The following is a 10,515-nucleotide window of genomic DNA, read 5'->3' as shown; positions in this document are numbered from 1 at the left end:
CCCCGTGCCTCCCATACTCTGAAGGGACAGTCAGGCTAGTTCTTGTGACCTCCCACTCTTCTGGATTGTGGACGTTTCTGATGCTGGCTCTGAGACATGGCATCTCTTTGCAAAAATCTAGTGTCTATATTACCATTCTGCTGTGAAGGAACAGGCCCTGTCCTTGCCACAGGCTTTTGACTGTCTTCTTATATGCACCTCTCCTCTGGCCCTACTGAACCATGATGTCTGACAAAATCACTCTGAAATCTTTCTCCTTCTCCTTCAGTCCTCTGTCTGGCCCGGATCTCAGTACAAAAGTCTGGAATGTCTCCACCCACACTCCAGGGCTCTGCCCTTGCTCTTCACTTTCATAACGAAAGATGTGTTGATCATCTAAATATCCCAGAGTGAGAAATGGCTGCCGCTTGTTCTTACCTGAGACCCAGCAATAAAGATGTAGAATCAAAGAGAGGAAGTGGCAAAAGAAGTTTTCCAGAATGTTCAGTCACGTTCCTGTGATGTGGCCTCATTTCCAGAAGCTGGAGTGAAAGTTCTCCTGTCCTGACTGATTCCAGAAACATGTGAGGAGGTCATGCCTAACAGGACAAGGGGTATTTGGGATTATGTAATAGGAAGAGGAAAGTAAAGTCCAGGTAAAGGATCAGAGATGAGACTAGAACAATAGAGACATCAGGAGTAGAGAGGAACTTAGAGAAAGCAGTACAAAAGAAGAGATGCATTTGTAGAGAAATTAGCATAAAAGGGTTACTGTGACCCTGCGGGCAGATAGAGAGAAAAAGAGGTTCAAACAGTGCCTGGACCAAAGTAAACTGTCCTTACTTTATTTGATGTGCCAACAAATCCAAAAGAAAGATAATCCTTGGGGAATATCAGCAGGGTTGTAGACAATATGAGATACGGATACAGGAGACAACAGGCAAAGCTTCCTGCACATTTCAAAATTATTCTCGGTGGTAGAAAATCCCATTTCAAGGAGTTGGCATGAAGCTTCTGCTGTTTCTTAACACCCAAAGTGAAAAAGACAGTGGAGAGCACTGTGGCCTGTGGTTAAGAGCACAGGCCCTGAAGCTAGACTGCTGAGTTTGATTCTCAGACCCATTGTTCACTAGCCCTGGTCAACTTGAGATGAGATGTTGTCATGTTCCCATTTGCAAAACAAACTAGGTACCTATCTCAAAGGGGGGTAATTGGATCAGTGCCTTGCAGAAGTTTTAATTACTACTATTATTGAGTACCTGAACAAAATGACAAGAGAGAGAGGGAGCTCACTCACGAGAAAAGCAAAAATACAGGAATTGAAGGAAAGGTAATAAAAATCGAATAAGAGAAAGAAAAGCCAAATGTGATACAGTAGTTGATGAAACAGGGAAAGCATTCAAAAGATTTTCAAAACTTTAAAATTTGTTGTAGAAGAATGATGTAGGAAAACAGACATATATGTATATTATCCAGAGTGGAGATTTCATCTGTTTTTCACAATCAGCACTCTAAGTCCCACCCCCACTCTCCATATCATGACCCACAATAGTAACAGATCTCAAGTATCTCTACTTGGAGCTCTTCAACCTGGATTAAAAAACACAGTAGGAAATGGCCAAAGGTCTCAGCTAGGGAACTCACAATCAAGGAGGTGGGCTTTAGTTAGCTGGACCTTCTCTCATTTAGTTCTCAATTTGTAGGGTAGCAGTAAAATGCTCTCTCGTGCTCCCACACCTCCTAAAATGACTCCCTAGACTGCTCCACCACGCTCTTGAACCTTGGTGTGGCTGTTAATAAGAGTTTCTCAGAGCCACAGAGGGTCTCAGCTGCCCTTAGAGGTAGATGACATCAGGATCCCTTTAGGCTCCTAGTGGAACCACAAAGAGATGGGAGACATACTGAAGCTGTGTGAGGACTCTAGGCCTCACACAGGCCTAGAGCATGAAGAAGTGAGTTCATGAGTCCTGGGATCCTCTTTCCCCCAGAGACCCAACTCAGCCCACAACCAGGACTCAACTTTCCTTTTGCTTGATCGTGCCATAGTCTGCCAACTGTCTCTGAATACAGCTCCCTTAGGTTAGGGAGTTCTGACATCACAGCCCCCGTTCTAGCCCTGAGGACAAGCACCCTACTATTGCACAGAGCAGAGCTTCTCATAGCTTCTCCCCATTCCTCATTCTTTTGGAGATTTGGCCACTGCAGCATGAGTACAATATTCCTAGGTGGGAATGTCCACAAGCCCCATCCTGGGTTTACATGAAAATAGACATTTAAGAAGCCTCCTGGGTCAAAGGTTCTAAGTGGGCTCTTCTCCCCTCTGTTCCTTGAAATAAGTAATAAACTCACAGAAACAGGGAAGGATAACCACAAGAACAAATTGGATGAATTTCCTCGTTTATACAAACCAATTCAGTGAACGATAACAGGAAAGAAAAACCATCTGTACTATTCCTTTCAAAGCCATTGTATGAATCTTTCATCAATAATCACCCCTGCTTAGCCTATCACTTACCTGAAACCAGCTTCTCACAATTAAAAAAAAAAAAGAAAAAGCAGATAAAAGAGAAAAAATTTTCCCAATTTCATTTATCCTTGAAAAACATGGCCTCTTTTTCTTGCTATTTTTCTCCAGAGACAAGATCCCCTCAAAGATTAAAAGTCTTTCAGAAGGGTGGGAGTATCTGACTTTCTTCTCTCCCCTTCTCATTTGCATGTGTGCCTGTAAGCTCACACACACTCAGAGGTTTTCAAAAATATACAGAAATTAGCTGTGATATGTGAAATACATTTGAAACATCATCTAATCCCAGACATGATGGGTGTGTTGTGTCTAAGGACACGCGCCTACCTATCCGGGCCCAGACAGTCGGATCCTGAGTCCCCTCTTCCCGAGGACGACGACGAGGACCGTATCGTCCAGGTAGGTGGAGATCCGCAGCAGATGGACCTGTGGTCAGCGGCTGACTCAGGCCGGGCTCCACGGAGCTGTAGGCAGCTGCAGCCCCGAACATGGGCAGCAGAGCAAGAACCCCGGGCCGGCGAGGGGGGCGGGGACACAGGATCCACAGGGGCTCGACAGACGGGTCCCATGGCAGGCGGCCACGGGCGGACGGCGGTGCGAGGCACTGCGGGACGGACAGTGCCTCCGGCGGAGCACGGGACCCCAGGAGCGCGGATGTCCCTCCAGGCGTTCAGGAACTGGCTGCTGGGCTCCGTGGGCTGCGTGTGGTCCACCACGGTCCGGTCCTGCCCGCGTTTCCACAGCTCGTAGCGCTCCGGTTGCAGACTGTGCACGAAGGCGTCCATGGAGAAGGCGACCCTGGCCTCCCCGCAGCTGCACTGCGATGCCACTTTGCCATAATCGATCCAGCGCGGGGAGGCGAAATTGATGGCTTCTGTGCAGTTGAAACCATGGTTGAAGCCGGAGTGGTAGCCATAGGGAAACGTCACTATGAAATCTCCAGCCTCCTGAGTGACCTTGATCGAAGGGGATGCCGTTGTCCTTGAGGACCTTGGGAGAGGATGAGAGCCACCTTGTGCCGCAGGAAGGCCTCACAGCCCCGACGAGCTAGCCCTGGGAAAAGCTCCCTGGCCAGGCCGTTCCAGGCGCCGGCCGTGCTCCGGGGGCACCACGTACCAAGTCTTGGGCTCCCCGAAGTGCAGGTAGTTGATGCTGTAAAGGTCCATGTCCTCCGTGTGCCAGGCAAAGGCGGTCTTCCACATGCTGAAGTACAAGTAGGGGGTGTTGACGCCTTCGATGACCACTCCGCACTCCTGTTCCAGCAGGTCCTGAATGGTTCCCAGGTGTCCAAGGTTCCACTGCTTCGTGTTTTCATCGAATAAGGAGCCATGGAAGTCCGCACCGTATACTGGTGAATCACAGGGGTGTGTTTTCCAATATTTTCGCCTCAGATCCTCAAAATCAGAGTAGAATGGAGTCTGGTGTCTTTCACTGTTTGTTAAGCGGCGATACTCGCTCTCGGTCATGGCTTTCTTCTTTTTGTGGTGCTGAGTAAACACACCTGCCTGCCCAGTGGTCACCTGCTGCAGGGGAGCGGCTATTAAAATGTCATCGGTATCATCGTACGTCTGTCTGGCTTTCCATCCTTTCGCTGGAATAACCTTGGCTAGGCCAGCTCGGTGTGCACCTTGCGACTCCACGTAAACAATATATTTGCATGAAATCTTCAAATTCTTCCATGGTTGGGTGGACGATAGTAATCTGATAACTTGGGTTCTGGCTCCCAAAGTGCTTAGAGTGCATGGCGGCCTACAGAATAAGCAACGGACTGCCAGCTTCTTAGGTATGCTTTGGATACCTGAGAATGCTGGGGAGTAACCTCCTCCCTATACTTCCTTTATCTTTAAAGAAGTTTTGATAGAGCTGAGAGGCAGGAACTCAGACTTGAACTTTTCAACAAACGAGGTGGTATCTTCTCCAGGCTTGTCAATCCACCAGAAGGACTCCACTCTTGTCAGCATTTTGGAGCCAAAGGAAATCCACTATTTCCCAGAGGAGACGGCTTCTCTGAGCCAAGTCCTGCCTCAGCCTGCAGCTCTGATGAGTTTCCTCTGTTGGGGGTATAAGTGGCTGAGACCTCTCCAGATTCCCAGGCTTGAGTGCATGGGTGGCTTCTCACCTCACTGTAGCAGAAAGTCTCTTCATGGAAATTTCCAAGCCACACCTGAAGAAAGTACAAAATATTGAAAATAAGTGGATGACAAAACAAACTGAGTTAACATCAAGTAAAAGAAAACTGTATAGCAATCTTAATTGCAAAGTTTGGATTTAAGGGCAAAAAGTACACTCTCTTGGTAGGCATGTAAACTGGTGCAGCTATGGTGCATACTATGGAAAACAGTATGGAGGTTCCTCAAACACTGTAACTAGAACCACCATATGATGCTGCAGTCTCACTTCTGGGTATATAGCTAAAGGAAATAACAACAGAATATCAAGGAGCTATCTGCCCTCCCACATTCACAATGCATAAGATATGGAAACAACCAACATGTCCAGCGATGGTTGAATGGATACAGAAGATGTGGTACGTAGATACAATGGAATACTACTCAGCCATAAAAGGAATGAAATTTTGTCCATTTGCAACAACATGGATGGTCCTGGAGGGTATTATGTCCAGTAAAATAAGACAGAGAAAGACAAATATGGCATGGTATCACTTATATGTGCAATGTTAAAAAAAAAAAAAAAGAGTAAAACTTACAGAACCAGAGTAGAAAAGTGGTTGCAGGGGAGGGCAGGGAAGGGAGGGTAAAAGGGTACACAGTGAATAAAGTCTCAGGAGCCAATGTTAACCATGGTAATTATAGTTGATAACAATGTGATGTATAGTTGAAATTTTCCAGAAGAGTAGGATTTAAATGTTCTTACCAAAGAAAGTAAATATATGAAGGAAATGTGTTAATTAACTACTTGGGGGGAATCCTTTCACAATGTATATCAAATCAGCACAAAGTTTACTGAGTACTTTACAATTTTAAAAGTCAATTATACAGCAATCAAGCTGAAATTTAAAAATAAAGAATTAGGACAAATCATAAGACAGAAAAGTGGAATTAAAACTTAACTGAACAGTAAGGACATTAAGCAAGCTAGAAAGAAAGGAGTTAAGCACTCAACTCAAGAAATTGGGTGGCTTAACCCAAAAGATAAATTAGGGAAAGGAAAACAATGAAATAAGCTGAAACAATTACAAAAGAAAACATAACACCCAATAGAAATGATGACTGAAACCAAAATGCTAATTTGTAGACTATGAAAAGTGTAAAAACATAAGCATAAGAGAAAAGTACAAGCATATCACGTTATAATAAAACAGGGGACACAGATACAAATCTACCATTATAGACAGAGTGCCTATGTAACCAAAAGCAGGAAAAAAGTACAGAACACAAATATACACATCCTTAACAAGCATTATCCTTAATGTGTAAATACCTGAAACATTCTCATTAAAATCTAATCATTAATTTGCATTGATAGACAAATTATTAGAAATATAGGTAGGGCTCACTCAGAATGGGAGAAAATATTTACAAATGAAGCAACTGACAAAGGATTAATCTCCAAAATTTGCAAGCAGCTCATACAGCTCAACTTTATAAAAACAAACAACCCACTCCAAAACTGGGCAGAAAACCTAAATAGACATTTCTCCAAAGAAGATATACAGAATGGCAGCAGACACATGAAAGAATGCTCAACATCATTTATCATTAGAGAAATGCAAATCAAAGCTACACTGAGATACCATCTCACAACGGTAAGAACGGCCATCATCAAAAATTCTACAAACAGTAAATGCTGGAGAGGGTGTGGAGAAAAGGGAACCCTCTTGCCCTGTTGGTGAGAATGTAAATTGATACAGCCACTATGGAGAACAATATGGACATTCCTTATAAAACTACAAATAGAACTACCATACAACCCAGCATTCCACTACTGGGCATATACCCTGAGAAAACCATAATTCAAAAATAGTCATGTTACCAAAATGTTCATTGCATCTCTATTTACAATAGCCAGTACATGGAAGCAACCAAAGTGTCCATCAACAGGATGAATGGATAATGCAGATGTGGCACATATATACAATGGAATATTACTCAGCCATAGAAAGGAACGAAACTGAGTTATTTGTAGTGAGGTGCCTGGACCTAGAGTCTGTCATATTGAGTGAAATAAGTCAGAAAGAGAAATACAAATACTGTATGCTAACACATATATACGAAATCTAAAAAAAAAAAAATTGTCATGAAGAACCTAGCAGCAAGATTGGAATAAATATGGAGACCTACTAGAGAATGGACTTGAGGATATGGGAGGGGGAAGGAGTAACCTGGGAGAAAGTGAGAGAGTGGCATGGATATACATATGCTACCAAACGTAAAATAGACAGCTAGTGGACAGCAGCCACATAGCACAGGGAGATCAGCTCAGTGCTTTGTGACCACCTAGAGGGGCAGGATAGGGAGGGTGGGAGGGAGGCAGTTGCAAGAGGGAATAGATGTGGGCACATATGTATAACTGATTCACTTTGTTATAAAGCAGAAACTAACACACCATTCTAAAGCAATTATACTCCAAGAATGATGTTAAAAAAAAAAAAGAAATATAGGGTTCAACCAAGTTTCTAGACACTGATTAGCAAACAAAATCTATAGATCCCATACACCAGGTAACAATCAATTATAAAGTGAAAGAGTAAAAAGGTTTTAATCCCTTTAATAACAGAAATACATGGCCCCGATGAAGAAATCTAAAAATGATATGCATGCAATGCTTGTACTTTAAATCCATAAATAAATGTGAATTTTACCAGGGAAAAAAAGGTGCTTTCTGGTATAAAATGTCATCCTTTTCATCTTTATGCTTTAAAGGAAAAAAAAAAGGCCAAAAAAGTGCTTGCCTTCTGCCAGTCTAAATTCTTAATTCCAAATGATGATACACAGGACCCAGAAAATGGTTTCCTTGAAGGATTCAGCCTCTGAATGAAACAGGCTGTGCTCAAAGTCTGGCTAGATATGTCCCACACCGATTTCAATCCAATCAGTACCACCCCAAATCTAATACCCTCATATGCAATCAAAATCTCTAATTTGATCCCACATATTTTTCAAGTCCCTTCCAACTGACACACTCCTTACCCAGTTCTAGAAACCCTCTCATTCCCATTAGATCGCAGTGCACTAAATGAGGTGCTTTTTCCTGAAAATCTATGTGATTTTTACCAAGAAATATTAAGAAAAAAAATTAACTTCACAAGTTGGAAAATAGTTTAAAAATAAACACTCAAGGAAAGGATATCCCAATGTATAGTAGTACCCTCTCTCTCGCTCGCTCTCTCTATATGCATAGTGTCATTTTTTAAAACTTCTGGTAGGAAAATAACTCTTTTGCTCATAGGCACAAATTACAGAAATAGAGTGACCTACCTTCCACCAACAAAATCCTGATTCCAGTTGGAGACATTCAAGGACCCAGAGAGAGAGAGACAGTGTTCTCTGGGCAGCTGGCCTCCAAATGCAGACCCACGTCCTGATGGCTCTGGCTTTCTACCTGGGCAAAGGTATAATTTGATCAGCACCAGTCAACGGTAATTGCTCTCGTTGGTCAGCCCACTTTGTCTGCGCCCCTTTGAGTTTTTAAACCAGTCTTACAGCGAACTAGGAGGTTGAAAATAAAAGGAGTGGGAAAGTCAAACCAAGCAATTATTAAACAAAAGAAACCTGGTCTAGCAGCAATTAATATCGAATGTATTTATAAGGTAAAAGAAGGGCAGCTTTAGTTATGAAAAAGAAAACCTCCTGGGGAAGATTACAGTGATGCACTTTATGCACCTAGACACATAGCACTGAGACACAGAACTCAGAGACTGAGAATTACAAGGTAAAACTGACATATCTGCAATCATGGTGTGAGGTTCTTTCTTCAAACACCGTTCTTCCAGAAACTGATACATGAGGAGAGAAGAAAATTAATAATGTTATAACAGTATCAACAATAAAGTTAACAACTTTGATTATATTTCCTGCAGCAACCACATAGCAAAATGCTTTTCAACACATATAAAACATTTACAAAAATTTACCACTGTTAAGAGCACATAATAAATCTCAATAAAAATTCCACAGAATCTATGTATCGAGTACCCTCTTGATCAATCTTTTATTTCAATCATGAAATAAAATTGAAAGCCAATAATGAAAAAAGGGAACACCACATATTTATTTAAAAATGAATATCCACATAACATCTACAACAATATCCATATAATAGCTAAAAATCTATTCATTTTTATGTTGTCTGCAAGTAGTTAGTAAAAACTAAACCAAAATACCTCAGAATTATTTCAAAGAAAAAAAAGATCAAAATGATAAAACAATTCAAAAAACAAAAGGGAAAACAACCATATACAAAAGTATAAATGATTAATAAAATAGAAGTCTGTTACTTAAAAAATAAAATAAAGAAAGAACTGGTTAATAAATTATATACTACTCCGTGCTACAAGAAGAGAGTGCTCCCTGCGTGTGAGAAGCTGGTGCAGAGTGGCAAGTGGTGATGGGACTCCGGGAGGGGTAGTCATTTTATAGAGGTGGACCCTGCCAAAAACCATTTTCACCAGGTCAACATCAAGAGTCTTAAACTGGGAATTCCCTGGCAGTCCAGCGGTTACCAATCCAAGCTTTCACTACCTAGGGCCCAGGTTCGATCCCTGGCCAGGGAACTAAGACCCCACAAACTGTGAGGTGTGGCCAAAAAAAGAAAAAGCCATAAATTACTTTGATGGTATATGTCCTTGATATGATGTGATTAAAATGTGACAAAATTCCCTCCATAATCTTCCTCCAAAAAACACAGAGAAACCCAAGATAATCATAATAAAAGCATCAAACTCCAATAGAGGGGCATCCCACAATATACCTGACCAGTATTCCCCCAGACTGTCAGGTTTCTATACAAATTTTTGGTCAAAAACAAGGAAAGTCTGAGAATCTGTTACAGCCAAGAGAAACTTAAGGAGACATGAAACCTAAATGTAGTTTGATATTCTACATGAGATCTTGGAACAGGAAAAGGACATTGGGTAAAACGTGAGGAAATCTGAACCAATGATAGCCTTTAGTAGACAATAACATATTCACATTGGTTCATTAATTGTCATCAATATACCATGGGATTTAAGATGTTACTGATAGGGGGACATGGGAGTGGGGTCGGGTCAATACTCCCTGATCCATGTGCTCAATGTTTTGTAAATCTAAAACTGCCCCAAAATTTAGGTATTACTAAATATAATATTGTAAATAATAAACAAACAGGAGAAGGCATCAATAAACAATATTAGAATGAAAAAAATTTGAAACATAATCTGAGTTTTGGAAACAGTCTACCATACAGCACATTATAAACCAAATGATTCTATGAACCACTATGTGACATAATCCTTCAGAGCACTTTTTAAAATAGTTTAGATTATGAAATATAAAGTGTTCACAGAAATTTATAAAGCATATATGTACACTTAAACAAATAACTGAGTGAGCAGAAGTGGAAGCACTACCCAAGTCAAGAAATGCAACATTACCAGGCACCTGGCTGCCTGACCTGTGCTCTTTTGCCCAGATAACAAGCCCCTCCTGCCTCCTGGACTGACCTTATCCTAACTATTCACATGGTAATTTTGGGTAACATTATAAAATTAAAACTCTGTCCATTTTTGAAATCATTATATAACCTTGAAGAAACACAATTGCATTTATGTCCTTTAGTGTATTTTTGGTGTAGTTTTTCATCACTTACGTCTTTGCATGCTGCTGGACTTTTCTGTTTCAGTGCTGTAAAGTATTCAACCATATAATCGTGTTGGGCCGGGTCCTGTGAGAAGAGGGTCTGTCGCGCTTCTGGGGTGTGCTCCCTCCTTCCGGAGCCCGATGGACAAGCCTGGGGGCGGCAGAGGTTGTGCCCCCGGCTCTGGCCGCGAACGCTCCTTTGGGCCGTGTTCG

At 41.9% G+C, this 10,515-nt stretch overlaps 1 pseudogene; it reads right to left on the bottom strand.

The window, feature by feature from the left end:
* Positions 1 to 4,246, bottom strand: part of LOC116758291 — a 10,558-nt pseudogene extending 6,312 nt beyond the window's left edge.
* Between the last annotated feature and the right edge of the window lie 6,269 nt (positions 4,247 to 10,515).

This window comes from Phocoena sinus, chromosome 8, assembly GCF_008692025.1.
Source record: "Phocoena sinus isolate mPhoSin1 chromosome 8, mPhoSin1.pri, whole genome shotgun sequence".
In the NCBI taxonomy this organism is placed as follows: domain Eukaryota; kingdom Metazoa; phylum Chordata; class Mammalia; order Artiodactyla; family Phocoenidae; genus Phocoena; species Phocoena sinus.
Note: the sequence above shows the minus strand (reverse complement) of the source record. Positions and strands in the feature narration are given on the sequence as shown.